Source organism: Pleurodeles waltl, chromosome 12 (genome assembly GCF_031143425.1).
Source record: "Pleurodeles waltl isolate 20211129_DDA chromosome 12, aPleWal1.hap1.20221129, whole genome shotgun sequence".
NCBI classification, from domain to species: Eukaryota; Metazoa; Chordata; class Amphibia; order Caudata; family Salamandridae; genus Pleurodeles; species Pleurodeles waltl.
In genome coordinates this window covers 45,636,212-45,656,595 of record NC_090451.1, presented here as the reverse complement: position 1 = coordinate 45,656,595, position 20,384 = coordinate 45,636,212, and positions in this window count along the sequence as shown.

The following is a 20,384-nucleotide window of genomic DNA, read 5'->3' as shown; positions in this document are numbered from 1 at the left end:
CCGGACGTTCTGCCTTCGTGACCGGGTGTTCCCGTTCACACAGTCCTTTTCAAAATTACAATAAGAGAAAAAATATTTTCCAAAGCCCCATAACTGGGCCTAGGGAAATAAGCAGTAGTAACATCAGAGAAAAAGAAGAAAAAACTACATTGAAAAACAATGGAGCATTCTTAGCCAATAGGCTGCATGCAGGTTAACACAGGAGAACCATAAAAATTCTGGCACCGTGCCTTTAAGACCCTGAGCACCTCCAGTATCCCACCATGCCTCAGGGGTGAAGGAGAGGTGACAGTTGGTTCACAGTTAGGTCAGTACTTTTTTACGGTGACAAGCTGTGTACCAGATTCGAAAGATAGTCTGTCCTGCACTTCTAGGAGACGTGCGTCCGGGGAGGAGGGTGGGTTGTTTATGACTTTGATGAGGATACCCCTGGAAGAGAACTAGGATTTACAGGTAAGTAACTTATCCTTCTCTTCCAGGGGATCCTCATCAATAGTCATAAACATTGACTAGATTAGCAAGCCCATCCCTTAACTCTGCGGACTGTCTAATAGAAGTGCAGGAATAGATATGTATCATGCAAACAAATTTCTCAGAGATGCTTGCCCAACTTGGGCGTCTGCTCTTGCATCTGAGTCCAAACAGTAATGTCTAGTAAATGTATGTACAGTCTTCCATGTAGCAGCCTTACAAATTTCAGAGATTGGAACATTATTAAGGAGGGCAGCCGTAGCTGCCTTTCCTCTTGTCGAATGCGCCTTAGGTCTAGCAAGAAGTTGTTTGTTAGCCAATTGATATGCATTAACAATACATGAAACTATCCATCTAGATATGGTTCGTTTTGAGGCTGCCTCTCCTGTTCTCAAATGACCATAATTTACAAATAAGTGGTTGGAATGTCTAATTAGCTTGGTTTTATCCAAGTAAAATTTTAGCACTCTTTTCAAATCTAGGGAGTGCAAAGCTTTCTCCGCCGGAGTCTCCAGATTGGGGAAAAAAGTTGGTAGTGAAATAGTCTGATTGATGTGAAATTCTGACAGCACCTTCGGTAAGAATGATGGATGAGTTCGCAGAACCAATCTATTCTCGTGGAAGACTGTGTATGGTTCTTTAGAGGACAAAGCCTAAATTTCACTGACCCTCCTTGCGGAAGTAATGGCTACCAAAAAAGCGGTCTTCCACGTAAGGTGTTGCAAAGAGGCTTTGTGTATAGGTTCGAAAGGAGGGCCCATAAGTTTCAATAGCACTATGTTCAGCTTCCATGGAGGGGAGGGTTTCGGAATGGGTGGAAAAACTTTTTTCAAACCTTCTAAGAAATCCTTGACTACTGGTCTTGTAAAAAAGGATTCCTGAGAAGGTGACTTACGATAGGCTGTAATGGCAGATAAATGTACCTTAATAGATGACACCTGCAGACCCGATTTTGCCAAATGGAGTAGGTAAGACAGTATGACCTCCTCCTGAGCCAGTATAGGATTCTAACCTTGCTGACAACACCATATGTAGAACCTTTTCCACTTGAACGCGTAAGAACGCCGCGTGGAAGGTCGTCTGGACTCCTTCAAGATGTTCATGCACTCCTGCGAGAGCCCTAGGTGCCCATACTGTAGGAATTCAGGAGCCATGCCGTCAAGCTCAGAGAGAGTAGGTTGGGGTGAAGTATCCTGCCTCCCAACCTGCAAAGGAGATCCGGTCTGCACAGCAACCTCCTGTGAGGTTGTTCCGATAGGTTGAGATCTGTGTACCAGAACTGACGAGGCCATTGCGGAGCTATGAGAATCATTCTGGTGCTGGATCTGTAGAGTTTGTTGATCACCGCAGGTATGAGGGGGGATCGGTGGAAAAGCGTAGAGAAATATCCCTGACCAGTCGATCAACAGGGCATTCCCTCGAGATCCCGGCCGGTAGAACCTGGGCGCGAAGTCTGGGCATTTCCTGTTTACCTCGTCTGCAAAGAGATCCAATTGAGGCCGACCCCATTGAGCGAAGATTTCTTGAAGGACCCAATCGTGGGCGTCCTCGAGATGTCTGCTCAGGAAGTCCGCCTCCACATTTTGTTGACCTGGTAGGTGAACTGCTGTAAGCGACATTCCTCTCGCTAGGAGCCAATGCCAGATGGTCTGAGACTCCTGAGATAGGGGCAGGGATCTCATTCCCCCTTGTCTGTTCAAATAATACATTGTGGTCGTATTGTCCGTCTGTACTAGGAGAGATTTCCCCTGAATCGATGGAGCAAAAGACTTGAGAGCCAGATGGACTGCTCTGAGCTCCAGCAGGTTGATGTGGTACTCTCTCTCGTTGTCGGATCACAGGCCCTGACATTGAAGGGAACCTAGATGAGCTCCCCATCCCTGAAGAGACGCGTCCGTTACCAGAGTGTTGGATGGGATTACCTGGTGAAACGGAGGTCCTACTGACAGGTGAGGTCTGTGCATCCACCATTGCAACGATTGTCGTGCTCCTATCGGAAGTCGCACTCTGTCCTCCCAGCGGCCTGTGCTCTGGTTCCAGTTGTTTTCTAGCGCCTCTTGGAGAGGCCTCATATGTAGCCTGGCATTCGGGACAATGAAAATGCACGAGGCCATGGAGCCCAGTAGAGATGTCACCTGACGGGCCGTAGGTTCGTCGGACTTTAGCAGGTCTTGACACTTTCTCTTTATTGATAACAGTCGTTCCTCCGAAGGATACACTCTTTCGAGCTCTGTATCCAGTATTGCTCCTAGGTAATGTAGATTTTGCGTTGGAGTCAAGGTGGACTTCTGGTAGTTGACTTGTAGACCTAGAGACCTGAAAACACTGAGCACAATGTCCCAATGGCTTCTCGTCTGCTCCGGAGAGGAGGCTTTTAGTAGCCAGTCGTCTAGGTATGGGTAAATGAAGATTTTTTTGTTTCCTTAGATGCGCTGCTACCGTTGCTACGCATTTTGAGAAAACGCGAGGGGTAGATTTCAGGCCGAATGGCAGCACCTTGAACTGATAGTGCTGGGAGGCTATCCGGAAGCGTAGGAATTTCCGATGCTTGGGAATGATCGTGATATGAAAATACGCGTCTTGCAGGTCGATGGAGCACATCCAGTCTCCTCGATGTAGCTGAGGGAAAATCTGGTGGAGGGCCAGCATCCTGAACTTTTGCTTTTTTATGTACTTGGTTCAGTAGTCGTAAGTCCAGAATCGGTCCTAAAACTCCCTCTCGACCTTTTTTTGCTACCAGAGTATACCCCCTTCCCTCTGTGCGCGACTGGAACTTTTTCTATTGCTTTTTTCCGTAAAAGGGCGTGAGCCTCTTTGCGTAATAGGCTCATGTGAGACGGATTGCATTTGGTTGGTGGCAAGTGAGGAGGAGGTTGTTGGAAAAGTACCCATTCTCGACAATGTTGAGCACCCATTTGTCCTTTGTTATACCACTCCACTCGTGAATGAACGCTGTGATACTTCTCCCCACTGGAGTGGTGCACGGTGCTAAGGGAAGCAAGTCCTCATTGTTTTGCTGGAGTTTTGGGCGTGGACTGCTGTGGTCTGCTTGACCCTCGGTCTCTCGTGGCCTTATGAGATTGGAAAAGTGGGCGTCCTTGCCTCTGCTGTGGCCTCTGGGACCAATGAGGGGCTTGAACCCTCTGCTGAAAAGGGCGCCTGTCGTAAGGTCTATACCTTCTCCTGAAGTCCTTTTTTCTCTCCAGGCCCACTGCTCTCATGGTATCCACTTCCGTCTTCATACGCGCCATCTCCTCGTCTGTATGGGTACCAAAAAGCGAGTTCCCGTTGAACGGAAGATTTAGGATACGCTGCTGCGCTTCCTGCTTCAATCCTGTCAGTCTCAACCAGGAAGACCTTCTTGCACAAACCCCATGTGTGTACCCATGTGCAGCTAAGTCTGCCCCATCTGCTGCTGCGCTGATGACCTGATTGGAGACCAGACATCCCTCTTGAAGGATCTCCTGGAAATCCTGCCTGTCCTCCCTAGGCAATTTGTCTGCGAACCTGCTCAGTGAGTCCCAGAGTGAACGGTCATATCTGCCTAGGAGTGCGGAAGCGCTGGAGACCTTCATCATGGAAGCCGCCCTGCCACACATTTTCCTCCCCAGAGTGTCTAGGTGTCTACTCTCCTTGTCAGGTGAAACCGTGGAGGATGATGCCACTGAGTGCGTTTTTCAGGCTGCGGCCAATATGACTGAGTCCGGCGGCAGATCCGTCCTGAGAAACAAAGGATCTTGTTCAGGTGCCTTATATTTTTTCAAGATCCTAGCAGGAGCTGATCTGAGGGTGGCTGGTGCTAAAAAGGTGTCCATGGTTGGTTGCAACAGACCAGGCACTAGCGGAAGCAACTTTTTTGAAACCGCCCTATGTTGCAGGGTTTCAAAGATGACAGATGAGGAGGTTGAAGGTTCCGGAACCTCTATATTTAGTTTTTGTGCTCCCCTGAGAAGCACCTCGTTAAAGGTTGTGATGTCGTCCACCGGGAAAACTAGCTGGTGGAGAATCCGTTAAGGTCGGGGAGTATTGTCAGAGGACCCCGATGATGACCAAGAGGGAGACCTTCTGCGATGGCGTGACCGTGACCTAGATCGTCTCTGGGAGCGTGACCTGCTCCGAGATGCTGTAGCAGAGCGCCGAGGCCTCGTGCTCGACTGGTGAGAAGCAGAACGAGCCCGTCCTGCCCGCGCTGTTGGCGATGGAGTTCTCGGGAGATGAAGTACTGGGTTTTTCAGAACCCAGTGGTGCCAGGGAACACACCCTAAGACTTTGAGTCCTTCCTGTTTCAGACTACAGAAACACAGAGACTTCTTGGTGAAGTCAAAGATCTTGTTTATTGGCTGCTGCCAGTAACAGGTATCCTAGAAGTACAACACGGTGTATATTCTCAGGAGACTGCTCCCTTTGCAAAGCTAACCTTCTCTTTTATACAAAATATAATGCTTTAGGCAAACATTCCTTATTTTACAGTTGACCATTCACATATTTTCACTACAAAGAAATAGCAGGTTTATGATGACAAGCCCATATTCCAGTTCGTCCAGCCCTCAATCAATTACCCGGCAAGGCTTAGTACTTTCATCAGATATCGACGGACCCCCAATATAAACGGGCACCTCCTCCTTGTAAAGCAAGTCATAAAGAAAGAAACAGGGACAGGTGTGTGTAAGATTAGGCATTGTTTGTGTCTGATGAAAGGTTTATGATGTGTTGTGCCTTGATACTAATCTCATTCGGCCACTGGGAAAGAAACTGGCCGAACAGGTTTGGCTTCAGGCAGTGGAGTCAGCTTGCCCAGGTCACAGAGGAGTCAGCAAAGGTGTACGTGTCCTTCAGACTCGTTTTCAGCATTAGACATTGGCCTATGTGAGGGCAATCACAAAATGGCTGTCGTTTAAATGGAACACGAGGGTTCAGGACGGAAACTCTGATATTCGGGTGATTTCGTTACCCGAATATGAATACAATGCTTGTGCATACTATTCTAATCATTCCCGGTCTGCTGATACCAAAATCATTGTGATACAACGATGTTTATAACACAGGTCCAGAATTTTCAGTACCACAGAGAGAGGCAGAAGGAGAGTACATCCTTGAATACTGCGAGTCTGGGGAGGCAGTCGTTCTATTAAGGCTCTCCAAACACCTTGGTGACAAGTTGATGGGCGAGACATGCCCAGACGATGCAGCTCTCGACCGAAATGAACCACTTCTTATGGAGACCACCGGAGATGTTGGAGTGCTCTTATCCGCCGGCGGAAGCCGATGCTCTGCTTCCTGCAAGACAGGTAAAACCTGTGTCGACGTCAACAGCTGCAACGACATTGAAGGGAGTGCCGTACGTTGCTTTGGTCTCGACGTCGAGTGCCTCGACGGTGACCGGCGGTCCCTTGACTGCGACCTGCTCGACGTCGTGTGCCTCGCCGTCGAGTGGTGGGCCGCCGACGGCGGATGTCCTCGTTCTCGCCGTTGAGGCGATTTAGACGTCGTCTTCCTTGATGTCGAGGGGTGCGAGGCCTTCGCGGCGAATGGGCACGCCGGTGATGACTCGACGTCGATCGGTGGGTTGCCGTTGATGGAGATCTGCCCCTGCGGTGGCCATGTTCTCTCGACGTCGTATCCTTCGACGTCGGTCTGGTCGCCGTCGACTTATGACGGTGTGATGGTTGCAGCGATGACGTCGACGGGGAACAAACAGGTATCTTCCTACCTGCTGACGTCGATGTAGCCTGTCTCTCCTGAGAATGGCTTGTCGGTTGCCTGAGAAGCGAAGAGGACGATGTTTTCTGCCTCTCATGAAGACCATGAAGCCTGATCTTCTCCCTGTCCTTCAGAGTTCTTTTTGACATGTTCTTGCAGTGTCTGCAAGTGTCAGGGCAGTGACTCTGAGGCAAGCACACAATGCAGAGAGTGTGTGGATCTGACTGGGCCTTCTTCTTTCCACAGGAAGGGCACTTCACAAAAAGAGAAGGCATTTTTCAGTCAGGAAAAAACTTCTAGACTCAGACAAAGGTGTTAGATGTCAAGTAAAAGCAGAAAAAACGCTGTTTTGAAGTATTTTTCTGAGAAAAACTCAGAAAAACTGAGAGCTCAATGCTCCAGGATCCTCTCAGAAGAAGCCGGAAAAAAGAACTGACCTAACTGTGAACCAACTGTCACCTCTCCTTCACCCCTTAGGCATGGTGGGATACTGGAGGTGCTCAGGGTCTTAAAGGCACGATGCCAGAATTTTTATGGTTCTCCTGTGTTAACCTGCATGCAGCCTATTGGCTAAGAATGCTCCATTGTTTTTCAATGTAGTTTTTTCTTCTTTTTCTCTGATGTTACTACTGCTTATTTTCCTAGGCCCAGTTATGGGGCTTTGGAAAATATTTTTTCTCTTATTGTAATTTTGAAAAGGACTGTTTTAAAACAAACAAACAAAAAAAAAACTCCACAGAAATAAAGCATTTTAGCCTGTTTATGATTATAGTCTGCATTGCTGTTTTACACATGTATATATGAGTTTAGTATGAAAATCCGTCTACTAAAAATGCTATATATATTTTTCCTGCATATTTCATACATTATATATATGTATTTTATATATGCTCTGGGGTCCCCGCACGAGGGCGGGAATATTCAATGTTTATGACTATTGAAGAGGATCCCCTGGAAGAGAAATAAGTGAAGACGTCGAGTGAAATCTGAAAAACAAGGTTTTTAGATTATTTTTCTGTTGAAAACACCAGAAAAATGAGAGCTCAATGCTCCAGGATCCCCTCAGAAGAAGTCGGAAAAAAGAACTGACCTAACTGTGAACCAACTGTCACCTCACTCTCACCCCTAAGGCATGGTGGGATACTGGAGGTGCTCAGGTCTTAAAGGCACGGTGCCAATTTCTTTTTGGTTCTACTGTATTGACTTGCATGCAGCCTATTGGCTAATAATGCTCCTTTATTTTTAATGTAGCTTTTCTCTTTTGAAATGTGTTGCTTATACTTTCTATGACTTCCACTTAGGCTTCAGAAAGTTTTAAACTCCAATTGAAAGTTTTGATGTATGTTTAAAAAAATTAAAAAACTCCATAGAAATAAAGCATTTTTAGCCTGTTTATCAACATAGTCTGCATTGCTATTTTGCACATGTATACATTATGCTTGTATGGAAATTATCTACTAAAATGTTATTTTTTTTATATATATTTCATACGTATACATGTGTGTTTACATATGCTCCGGGGTCCCCGCACGTGGGTGGGAATATTCAATGTTTATGACTATTGATGAGGATCCCCTGGAAGAGAAGTCACAGGTTACTTGCCTGCTAGCAGATCTGTTTCCGAGTGCCCCAAGTCTCCATAGGATCCCATTGTAAATCCAGCACCAAATTTGACCTCTGCACCTGAACGTCCTAGTGTTGCTGGTGGTGTATGTCTGGGATCATCTTGAATCCAGACTACTAGACATCCTAACCCCAGGAGACTGGAACTGAAAGTAGAGTACTTACTTGAAAACTGCACTAACACTCTCCCTCCCCAGGACTGTTCTGCAAAATTGCAGTGTCAACTTTTGAAAGTGAAAAGTGTTACTTGTCTGTAAACTGTTTTATTTGCCAAAATCTAAACAAAGTGCCTTTAATACATATGTTTGATACTTACTTACAAATGTACTTACCTACAAAGGATACTTTTGGTTCTACAAAGGAAGTGACACATTATACTTTTCCAATATAAATACATTGGCCTGGAGTAAGTCATTGAGTGTGTGCCTCATTTCTTGACTGTGTGTACAACAAATGCTTTACACCTCCCTCTGATAAGCCTAACTGCTCAACCACACTACCACAAAAGAGCATTAGTATTATTTATTTTATCCTACGCTAAGCCTCTGGGGAACGCCTGGACTCTGTGCACAGTATATCTCATTCTGATATAGTATAGACAGAGCCAGCTTCCTACATCCTCCAGAAACCTTTTCACCCTGTCTCTTCCGCTACATTGGCTCACTGGGTGAAAGGGATTCTTTCAGAAGCAGGTATAGATACTCCTAAGTTTGCTGCACATTCAGTGAGAGAAGCCATGAGTTCTAAGTCGTTCAGTTTGGGTTGCAACCCACAAGACATTGTAACAGCAACAGACTGGTCTGCCGATTCTACATTTAAAACTTTTTACTACAAACGGATTCTAGATGTAGCCTCTTAAGTCCTACAACAGCTTTGAAGCATCAGTAGTAGTGAGATAGCTTTGAACAAGCATAATCCAAAGCCTCTGATCCTGCCATAGAATAAAACATTTTCTAGCTTTCGCGTCAAGAATTTTCAGTTCTGAGCAAAACAATGGTTGACGGAAGATGGACCTTTCTTCTCACTTTCCAGTTCCAGACTCAGTTGGCCCTCGAATGAGTTTGTGGCTACGCTCGTACCGCTGAGTCGAGTGGTGGTTCTTCAGTTGAGGCCTATCCAGTTGCATGTAAAGATTCATGGATCACATCAAGTCATCAGGCAAAGAAAGAGGAAGAAGATGGCACCGGAAGACCTATATATGTTGCAGAGACTGTCATTGGTGCAGGGAACATAAAGTCAAAGATTTTGGGGAAATGCAGCTATATTAAAGTCCAATTTGATTGGCTGCTGTGTGTGTGTTTAACAATAAACAGCAAAGAAGGAGAAGCATAATCCTCGTCTCTCTCTCCTTAATAGAATTGAAAATTCTTGGTGTGAAAGCAAGAACATATTTTGTCGAAACAGGAGAAAGATGTTCCTAGTGGTGACTATTTGCTATCCGAGTTAAATGGCAAAATCTTTGGAAGGCAATTTTACACTATCATGTTTGTTAAGTAGCCCTTCTGTACCGCTTGAATTATCAGGTTTTCCTGCTGGTTAGAAAGCGTAAAGGACAATCACCACTAGCTAATAAGCATATTTTAATACAAATATATGTTTTTGTCTAAAAGTATATGCAGCACACATGTCAAAACAAGACAGGTAAAAACAATAATTCAAGAACATATAAACCAACTGGACAATAGCTCAAAAGAGGGAGGCCTGCCTAGATAGCCCATTCCTTTGACGTTTCCCCACACAATAGCATGAACTCAGTGTTCATTAAAAAACAAAGGGTGGACAGTAGTATTTGACTATTTGAATGAAGCCTTCTAGTCATTAGGTACTACAGACGTTATTTTTAACCATAACCTTGCGGAGCCCAGCATCAATCCGTGAACTTGCAGAACCAGGCTCGGGCTAAGTCGCCAAGTGTTTTTATAGAGAAAACAGCCACCCAAAGTGGATATTCTTAAATGTATTAATTATGTTCTTATCGTTAGTGCTTTCTTTTTTGTGGGAGATCATTTCTGATTATCTGACATCACATTACGTCTATCGAATAAAAAAAAAAATCAAAATGACTCAGATGAAAGAGAATTGTTAAAGGACAAAGTGAAAACAGTTCCAATTTTACATGTTATTTTTCAGGGATGTTTCTTAACTCATTTCCTGTTTGCATCAATGCGCTGCGGCTGCTTTGAAGTCGGTTCCAAACCTCTGCCCCGCAAGTATTTCTACAGATTGTACAAGAACATCGGAGGAAGTTATTTTAGTTTTATGAAGCTACAAGATTATTTGAACAGCAATAACACGCCGGACAAGCCAGCTCCAGCCAATAAACAAGGACGTCTGCATGAACAGTTTGCCATGATGCCGACTGGTGCTATGCCAACAACACTTTCTATCTGATCTACTCAGTATTTAAACACCTGCTATAAATCTTCAGCTCTGAGATCTTGTATGATAGAAAATCTCTGCTGACGAGGACAGTCTATGCAATCAACTGTTACTGCTTCAGCACAAAGGAGCTCACTTGGGTCTCTAACTCCTCTCACACTTCTCAACTACGAGGGGCCCCAATGTGCCACTCATGTTATTAGCTGTTATTTTCAAATCCAGAATGTTAACCACACAATTTCACAAATTGCAACTTTAATTCTGCTCGTTGACGTCAGCTTTGCATGCTTTCCTTTTTCTCTCAGAACGCAAAGCAAATACAACTACTGGTCGGCCTTGGAAAACCTTAAACCCGACACACTTGTCAATGTTCTGCAAGGCTAACATAGGCAACCCCAAGTCACCCTCTAACTCAGTGGTCTTTGAACTTTCTAATGCCGCCTGCCTACCCTCCTCCCCTCCCTCCCCCCCCCCAAAAAAAGAAAAATAAATCATTGGGGCTCCTCTCCAAATTTATCACAACTATTCTATTAAATTGGCCATGTTTAAATATGTCGCCACTTATTTAAACATTACAGTTAAGTTCTGTTACGGTTTTAAAAATGCAATTAAACATACTATTCTGGTCAGGCAGGCCTTCCTAAAGTGCAAAAGTATCCACAGTGTATTTATTAGGGTGGGGTGGGGGGTTTGAAGAGTATTTGGAGTCCCTTCTCTTTTGACACACTCCCAGCTTGGAGATGACAAAACAGGTTAGTGAAGGCCCATTACAGAGCGGTTTACTGCTTCAAATTTTTTCGGCTTAAAATGAAAGCCCTGGTATCAGCATAAAGTTTCTTTTGGCACGAGCCTGGGCCCCTCCCCTGGAATCACTTGGGGTCCCCTAGGGGTGCCTGCCCCCCAGTTTGAAGACCTCTGCTCTAACTTCATCTATAGCACACAATACATATCAACATTTTCACACCCTTACTCTCTAAACTGAAAAGAAACATCTACTCCGAACCCAGATGCTGCTTCATTTAATTCTTACATAAGTAACTTTCAGCGACACCTCATACAGAATGAACACATTCTACACATAGAACTGGCAGTCGCTGGGAGATGTATAATCTTGCAGTCTGCTCTAGAGTCTACTAGGATTGACTTGAAGCCAATACAAGGCAAAGGGAATCTGATTCATCTTCATTTTTCATCAGCGTTCCAGACAGAATGAACAAATTACTTACCTTTGGTAATGCATTATCTGGTAGAGACTATATTTAGCTGCAGATTCCTTACTGTTGAATTTCCCAGATGTCAGACTGAATCTGGAAACTTTTCTTTCACCAATACCACTGCGCGAGCCGTCAGGTGGCACTGTTCGGTTGCACGTGACGTCAGTGGTGCCGCAAGTGAAGTCACAGTCATCTATAAAGGTGCCACCCAGGAGCGCAAACGTCAGGTATTTTGCTCACGACTTTCCATGCCAGGAGCACAGAGCCAAGAAGCAAACTGACAAATGTGTGTCCAAACCAGGGCCCAGAAAGGGATCACACGGACCCTAGTAAATGTGTCTGCAGAGCAGGGAGGCATGAGTGGGTGTAAGGAACCTGCAGCTGGAGAGAGTCTCTACCGGATAATGAGTTACCGAAGGTAACCAACTTGACCATCTGTTAGAAACTTCTAGCTGCAGATTCCTTACCTTTGAAAAGATACCCAAGCCATATCTTCCTGGCGGTGGAGTACAGACAAATCTCCTAAACCAGAAAGTCCTGCAGGACCGAACAGGAGAAATGCCCCTCCCTGCAGACCTGACTGTCCAGGAAATAGTGTTTGGCAAACGTGTGCATGGATGTCCACGTTGTTGCTTGACAGATGTCCAGGACTGGGACTTCACAAGATAATGCTGTGGTCGCAGTTTTTCCTCTGGTGGAATGGGCTCGTAAGCCCTCAGGAGGCTGTTTTTTAGCCAAAGCATAGCAGATTTTTTATACAGAGAATGACCCAGCGTGAAATGGTTTGTTTCTGTACTGCCTGACCTTTCTTTGCTCCCACATATCCCACAAAGAGTTGGTTATCCACACAAAACTGCTTTCAGAGGTCAAGATAGAGCGATAACACTCTTTTTGGGTCTAGGAGGTGGAGTCGTTCCTCTTCCTTAGAGGGATGTGGGGGAGCAAAGAAGGTGGGCAGGGTAACAGTCTGTCCCTAATGAAATGGGATGACCACCTTTGGGAGGAAGGAGACACAGGTGCAAAGCACCACTTTATCAGGAAACACAGATATGGAGGCTTGGATGACAGGGTCTGCAGCTCTCACCCTCCGGGCAGATGTTATGGCCACGAGAAAGGCGGTTTTGATGGTAAGTAGCCTGGAGGGCAGTTGCAAAGTGGCTCAAACCGAACACACATCAAAATATAAGAACTAAGTTAAGGTCCCACTGAGGAATAATGAATGTCGAAAGGGGAAACATATTTACAAGCCCTCCTAGAAATCTATTTACAATAGGGGACATTAACAAAGAGGGTTGGTAAAGCAGCCACAGAAAAGCGGAAAGATAACCCTTAAGAGTGCCCAGTGCAGAGCCCTGCTGGGCAAGGGACAGAATAAAAAGGAGAACATCAGAGAGAGAAGCAGAAAGAGCATCTAAAGACTCTCTGTACAATATTTTACACATTGTTGCTAACGGCAGGCGTATATCGTTTTTTTGTGGAGGAATGCTTGGCTGGCAGGCGTATATCGTTTTTTTGTGGAGGAATGCTTGGCTGCTAAGATAACATTACAGATTTCAGGAGGAAGGTCGAAGGCTGTCAACTGTCACTGCTCAATCTCCACGCACGAAGGCGCAGACTTGACAGGTCAAGGTGAAGAATCCTCCACTGCTGCTGTAACAGAAGATCCTTCCCAAGGGGCTGCCTGATTGGAGGATCGATGCTCATTTTCACTAGCTCCAGATACCAGACTCTCCGTGCCCAATCTAGAGCCACAAGGGTTACTTGGGCCTGGTCATTTCTGATCTTCTTGAGAACTCTGGGCAGGAGTGGTATGGGTTGAATGGCATACAGCAGGCCTGGGCTCCACTCACGACGAAAAGTGTTGCTGAGTGTTTGCTGCCTAAGATACTCAACGCACTATACTGTTGACATTGCATGTTCTCTTCGGAGGCGAACTGATCTAACCACGGCTCTCCCCACTGCTGAAAAAGTCCTTGCGCCACCTCCGAGTGGAGACACCACTCATGATCTGCTAAGCATCGATGGGTGAGTGTGGGTGTAGAGGCGTGGATAGAATAGAACCAGGTCAGGGAATTAGTGCTTTAAGGTGACTTTATTTTATAATTTCCGGAAGACTCTCCTTGGTGGTACAATTCAGTATGTCCAGGTCCCAACAGTTCTTATTTTAAGCTCCTCTCTGTTTCTCTTCTCAGGTGTCCCTCTGGATGTAAGCCTCTGGCGTCCCAGCTTGGGTGCAAGGTTGGTGATGTGCACAGCAGGCGTAGCAAAACGGGGAAAAGAAAGGGAAAGGTAAGCCTTGGGATTATGGAGCTTGGGTGGCGGTTAGTAAGGGAAGGGTGCGGTGAGGTGGTAGGGGTTCTTGGTGTTACACCCGCCCTATGTGTGATCTATTTGCTAAGGTGGTGCTCCCCCTTGTATAGTGGATATTCCTAATTTATTCTAGTTTGTCCCCAGAACCAACAAGCCAGAAAATAAATTTAAAAAAAAGAACTGTATAAATAAAGAAATTTTAATCAATTGTCAAAAGGGTCTGTTGTTTTCACAGTCCCCTTCCTCCCCTTATTGCGTGGTGTGCGGTGGGTTAACGGGGTGGTGCTCCAAGTTTTGTTCTCTTTTGTATCGTTTTCCCTTTAAATCAGGGCAAAGAAACAAGCTAGGAATTAGAGAAAAAAAATAGAAATTATTGAAAGAATGCTCTTGCAACTCAATGTGAGCCTGTTCTTTCAAAATTATGCCTCCACTCCTCGTGGGGTCGTCCCCCTGTTTAGCCCTTTCCTCCTCCTGCTCCCTCCTCCCTTCCCAAAAGTGCCCGATACCCAGTCTGCAGGCACGAACTTACCTGCCTTAGCCACGCCCCTCCAGGGACGTGGCGGTCTGTGTGCCTCCCTGGGCTTCGGTTGCCCACGTTGCGGTATCCTCCTGGCTCGCGCTCCTGAAGTCCGGCATCTTCTCTCTCCCTGTTCTCTGGCGGCTCCTCTTCTTTGCTCAACGCGTCGTTAGTCCCTCTTGTCTTAAGGGAAACCCAAACTACTGGGTCTCCCAGGACTTCCTCTTCTGGGGCGGCGGGCGCGGTTCCCCCAGGGCACCTCCCCTTCAGGTTTCCAGTTGGTGTTTGTAAGGAAATGGCTCACTGTTGCAGTTACCCCCCACTTTTTGCCTGATACTGATGCTGACTTGACTGAGAAGTGTGCTGGGACCGTGCTAACCAGGCCCCAGCACCAGTGTTCTTTCACCTAAAATGTACCATTGTTTCCACAATTGGCACACCCTTGGCACACAGATAAGTCCCTTGTAAAAGGTACCAGTGGTACCAAGGGCCCTATGACCAGGGAAGGTCCATAAGGGCTGCAGCATATGTTGTGCCACCCTAAGAGACCCCTCACCTAACACATGCACACTGCCATTGCAGATTGTGTGTGTTGGTGGGGAGAAAAAGGCAAAGTCGACATGGCATCCCCCCTCAGGGTGCCATGCACACAAAATACTGCAAAATACCCCACAGGTGAGGGCATAGCTGCATGAGCAATATGCCCCTACAGTGTCTAAGTCCATTCTTAGACATTGTAAGTACAGTGTGGCCATATTAAGTATATGGTCTGGGAGTTTGTCAAAAACTAACCCCACAGCTCCATAATGGCTACACTGAATACTGGGAAGTTTGGTATCAAAGTTCTCAGAATAATAAACCCACACTGATGCCAGTGTTGGATTTATAAAAAAATGCACACAGAGGGCATCTTAGAGATGCCCCCTGTATTTTACCCAATTGTTCAGTGCAGGACTGACTGGTCTGTGCCAGCCTGCTGCAGAGAGACAAGTTTCTGACCCCCTGGGGTGAGAGCCTTTGTGCTCTCTGAGGACAGAAACAAAGCCTGTACTGGGTGGAGGTGCTTAACACCTCTCCCCTGCAGGAACTGTAACACCTAGCAGTGAGCCTCAAAGACTCAGGCTTCGTGTTACAAAGCCCCAGGGCACTCCAGCTAGTAGAGATGCCCGCCCCCTCGACACAGCCCCCACTTTTGGCGGCAAGTCCAGGAGAGATAATGAGAAAAACAAGGAGGAGTCACCCACCAGTCAGGACAACCCCTAAGGTGCCCTGAGCTGAGGTGACCCCTGCCTTTAGAAATCCTCCATCTTGATTTTGGAGGATTCCCCCAATAGGATTAGGGATGTGCCCCCTCCCCTCAGGGTCTCCCCATTGCTTTCAATACAAAGCCAGACGCCTGTTTGCACTCTGCACCCGGCCGCCCCTGTGCCGCTGAAGGTGTACTTTCTGTGCCTACTTATGTCCCCGGGGCCCTACAAAACCCCCCTGGTCTGCCCCCCGAGGACGCGGTTACTTACCTGCTGGCAGACTGGAACCGGGACACCCCTGTTCTCCATTGAAGCCTGTGTGTTTTGGGCACCTCTTTGACCTCTGCACCTGACCGGCCCTGAGCTGCTGGTGTGGTAACTTTGGGGTTGCCTTGAACCCCCAACGGTGGGCTACCTTGGACCCAACTTTGAACCCTGTAAGTGTTTTACTTATCTGTGAACTTAACAATGACTTACTTCCCCCAGGAACTGTTGATTTTTGCAGTATCCACTTTTAAAATAGCTTATTGACATTTTTGCCAAAACTGTACATGCTATTGTGATTATTCAAAGTTCCTAAAGTACATAAGTGAAATACCTTTCATTTGAAGTATTACTTGTAAATCTTGAACCTGTGGTTCTTAAAATAAACTAAGAAAATTTATTTTTCTATATAAAAACCTATTGGCCTGGAGAAAGTCTTTGAGTGTGTGTTCCTCATGTATTGCCTGTGTGTGTACAACAAATGCTTAACACTACCCTCTGATAAGCCTACTGCTCGACCACACTACCACAAAATAGAGCATTAAAATTATCTACTTTTGCCACTATCTTACCTCTAAGGGGAACCCTTGGACTCTGTGCACACTATTTCTCACTTTGAAATAGTATATACAGAGCCAACTTCCTACAGTGTTCTAATATGGTGTTGTGTTAGACCAGTTCTTCCAGGTTTGGAGGAGAAGAACCTTTTGTGTTGTTGGAGTAGGATGTTGAGTTGCATTCGCTGGTGGGGCCTTAAAGAAGAACTGACCTGGGGTGTGTCAGTAGTTGGGATTTTAGTTGCTGGGTATACTCTAATAGCTGTCTCTCGTCTCCCTCTTCTTCTTCCCACAGTTCAGCAGCCATATCCAGAAGGGTCCTTGGTTGGCGTCCAAAAACCAACTCAAAGGGGCTGTGACCGGTAGACATCTGAACATGTGTTCTTACAGCGTAGAGGATTAGGGGTAGCTTCTTGTCCCAATCCCTCTCAGACTCAGAAATGTTCTTTTTCAATAAGGACTTAAGGGTACGGTTGTACCTCTGTACAAGACCATCTGTTTGTGGAAGGTATACAGAGGTTTTTATTTGTTTGACACTAAGGATCTGACAGATCTGTGCCATTAAACTGGACATGAACGGAGTTCCTTGATCAGTCAAAATCTCTTTTGAGAATCCTACTCTTGAAAAGAAGCCGACCATAGCATGAGCTACGTTTTTAGCAGTCATGCTGGAGAGGGGGATGGGTTCCGGGTATCTGGTCGCGTAGTCTACCAAGACTAGGATATAGGTATATCTCTTTGTCGACGGAAGGAGGGACCCTACTAAATCCATCCACACCCTCGAGAAGGGTACATCAATAATCGGCAACAGCATTAAAGAGCTTTCTTTTCGGGTCCTGGGTCTATTATCTAACACTTGGGGCATTGTATACAGAACCGTCGTATATGTGCATATACCCCTGGCCAATAAAACCGACGTAGCAGATATTCTTGTTTTTTTTCTCTACCGAAGTAACCCCCTCCCATTTGGCTATGGGCTAAGTGGAGGGCTTGAATACGGTACGGTTCAGGAATAACTAACTGTTTCTTTTCATGGTTGTTATGATTTGTGATCCTATAGAGGAGGCCCTTTCGTGTTACAAAATAAGGACCCACTTTGCCTGTAATCTCAGATTTCGCTGTCTTCCAGGTGTTCTGGAGGGTGGGGTCCTCCCGTTGGCTACTTCGGAAAGGGGGTAGGGAGGGGACTGTTATATTCCGTACCTTCATTGGCTCCTCTCCTCTCTCAATCGGTACAGTTTCTTACTCTCCCTCTTTTCTCTCCTGCTAGGTTTGTGTCTCTCTATTCCTCCTTTTATAGGGATCTCTGAAAAAGGGGCTTCTTCCCACCATAATTCCAGTTGGCTTTTCCCTTGTACACTCTGCAACAGGTCGGGGAAATGTGTATAGTCTGTACCCACAATACAATCTTCTACTAGATGTTCTATTATGCCCATGTTCACCGCGTCTCTTCTCCCCTCCCATTCGAGGATAACAGGAACGAGTGGATAGTCTCTTAGCTCTCCATGTATGCAGCAGATGGAAACAACCTTCCGAGACTCTTGGAGGTTTGGGGATAACAGGTAGGCCCTAATAACGGATTGACTGCAACCAGAGTCCACTAAGGCAGTGATCTTGCGACCGTTGACCATTACCCCTCAGACGTATTTAGAGCTCTCCTTCCCTGTATACAAGACCCTACCCCGGGTAATCCCAATCTCCATGGGTTTGACTTTGTCCTCTTTGTGGGGGCATAGCCGAGTGATATGTCCCCACTCTCCACAGCTATAACATTGGGACTGCTGTATCAGGAGTCTTTCACTAGACCGAGGGATAGGAGTTTCTTCCGGGTTTCTTCGAGGAGTCTGCCGACAGGGTACCCCAACGGGCCGGTTGGCCGGGGTAACTGATTTTGAGGTACCCGGTTTGAAATCGTCCGACCTGTAATAAGCGCAAGCCAGATCGATAGCCAGGTCTGTATCCACATTGGGACGTTGCCTGATCCAGTTGCGGGTACCGGTGGGTAGGGCTTCTAGATATTTTTCTAGTAGGATAGTCTTAATGATATCCTCCCTCTCAGTCCCAATAGGGCCCAACCACTTTATCCCTAAATCCTTCACCCGGTAATACAAAGACCTGGGGTCGTCTGTAGGAGACCACTTAACCTTTCTGAACCGAAGCCTGTAATGTTCACTATCATGCCCAACACGCTCCATTATGCTTCTCTTTATTGCTTTGCATGGGGTAGTCCCAGCTGGATTAACCGCTTGGTAGGCGGCCTGAAGATTGCCGGTTAGCAACGGTGCTACATACTGGCCCCACCGTTCATCCGGCCAAGCAGCGGAGGAAGCTACCCGCTCAAAGTTCGTGAAAAACACATTGGGGTCCTCTCCTTCCTGATATTTTTGAATGACTGAGCTGGGGACGTTGGGGTGGACTTTGCTTGCAGCTATAGTGTTGGTAAGTTTTTGTAGCACTGTCTCATATACCAGCTGGTTGTTTGCCATTATCGTGGCTTGGCTCTTAAGGGCACTTTGGAGTGTTTCTCTATCGGCTTTAGCTTCCCTTTGATGTTCCTCCCAAATTACTTGCAGATGGCGTTGTCCATCTGCTAACTGCTGGATCATGTCTTCGATTGTTGGTTTTAGCTCCATGGTTGGGGGGTTTGTGGTATCTGTTCCCCACTACTATATTCCACTTTTGACACCACTGTGGGAGTGTGGGTGTAGCAGGCGGATACAATAGAACCAGGTCAGGGAATTAGTGTTTTGAGGTGACTTTATTTTATAATTTCTGAAAGACTCTCCTTGGTGGTACAGCTCAGTATGTCCAGGTCCCAACAGTTCTTATTTTAAGCTCCTCTCTGTTTCTCTTCTCAGGTGTCCCTCTGGATGTAAGCCTCTCGCATCCTGGCTCAGGTGCAAGGTTAGTGATATGGACAGCAGGCAAAGCAAAACGGGGAAAAGAAAGGGAAAGGTAAGTCTTGAGATCATGGAGCTTGGGTGGCGGTTAGAAAGGGAAGAGTGCGCTGAGGTCGTAGGGGTTCTTGGGGTTACACCCGCCCTATGTGTGATCTATTTGCTAAGGTGGTGAACCTGAATATCCTGGACTCTTTGCTCGGGAAGATAAGCCTGAAAATGCAATGTGTCCAGAACATCTCCTATGAAAGAAAGCATCTGAGAGGGAGTCAGTAACTTCGGCACGTTTATAGTGAACCTCAGCAAATGCAGAAGGTTCGCCATAGTCTAGAGGTGGGAGACAACAGCATGGGGCAAGCCCGCCTTCAACAGCCAGTTGTCAAGGTAGGAGAAGACTAAAAATTCTAACTTGCGCAGATGAGCTGCGACCACTGCCATTACCTTGGTACATTCCAGAGGGGCACTAGTAAGGCCAAATGGGAGCACAGTGAACTGAAAGTGGTCGTGGCCTACCTTGAAACACAGGGAACGCCTGTGGGCAAGTGGGATGGGAATGTAAAAATACACATCTTTTAAGTCCAACCCTACCAACCAGTCTTCTATGTCTAGGGGAGATAAGAGTAAGAGCTGAGCCGACATGAGCATCTTGAACTTCTTGAGGAAGAGGCTTATTGTCCGTAGGTCTAAAACAGGGCAAAGACCCTTGTTCTTTTTGGGTATCAGAAAGTAGCTGGAATAACAACCACTGCCTACTTCTGATATTGGGACCCTTTCTATGCCTCCCTTGGCCAAGAGAGCCATAACTTTCTCTGGGAGCAGAGACAAATGATCTTCCACTAGCTGTTCTAATGTTGGCAGTATTGGGGGAGAAAAGGATTGGAAAGGCACGGCATAGTTCTTCCGAATGATCTGCAGTACCCAAGCGTCCAATGTAATGGACTGTCAGTGTAAGAGATGATGTTGAATTCTCCATCCAACTGGGCAAGCCTGGTCCTGCAGAACCCAACTAGGAGGGCTTGGAGGCTGCAGCTGCCTGGGACTGAGAGGTAGATGACTTCTGGCTTCCAGACCTTCTAGGTCTGAAGACACCGCACCCATGTCCTCGAATAGCTTGGGGAGCTTGTGTGGAGCAGTGGCTGGCATTGGGTTGGAGCAGTGGTATACCCCTTCCATGGCCGTCACCGAGAGGCCCAGGGACTTGGCCG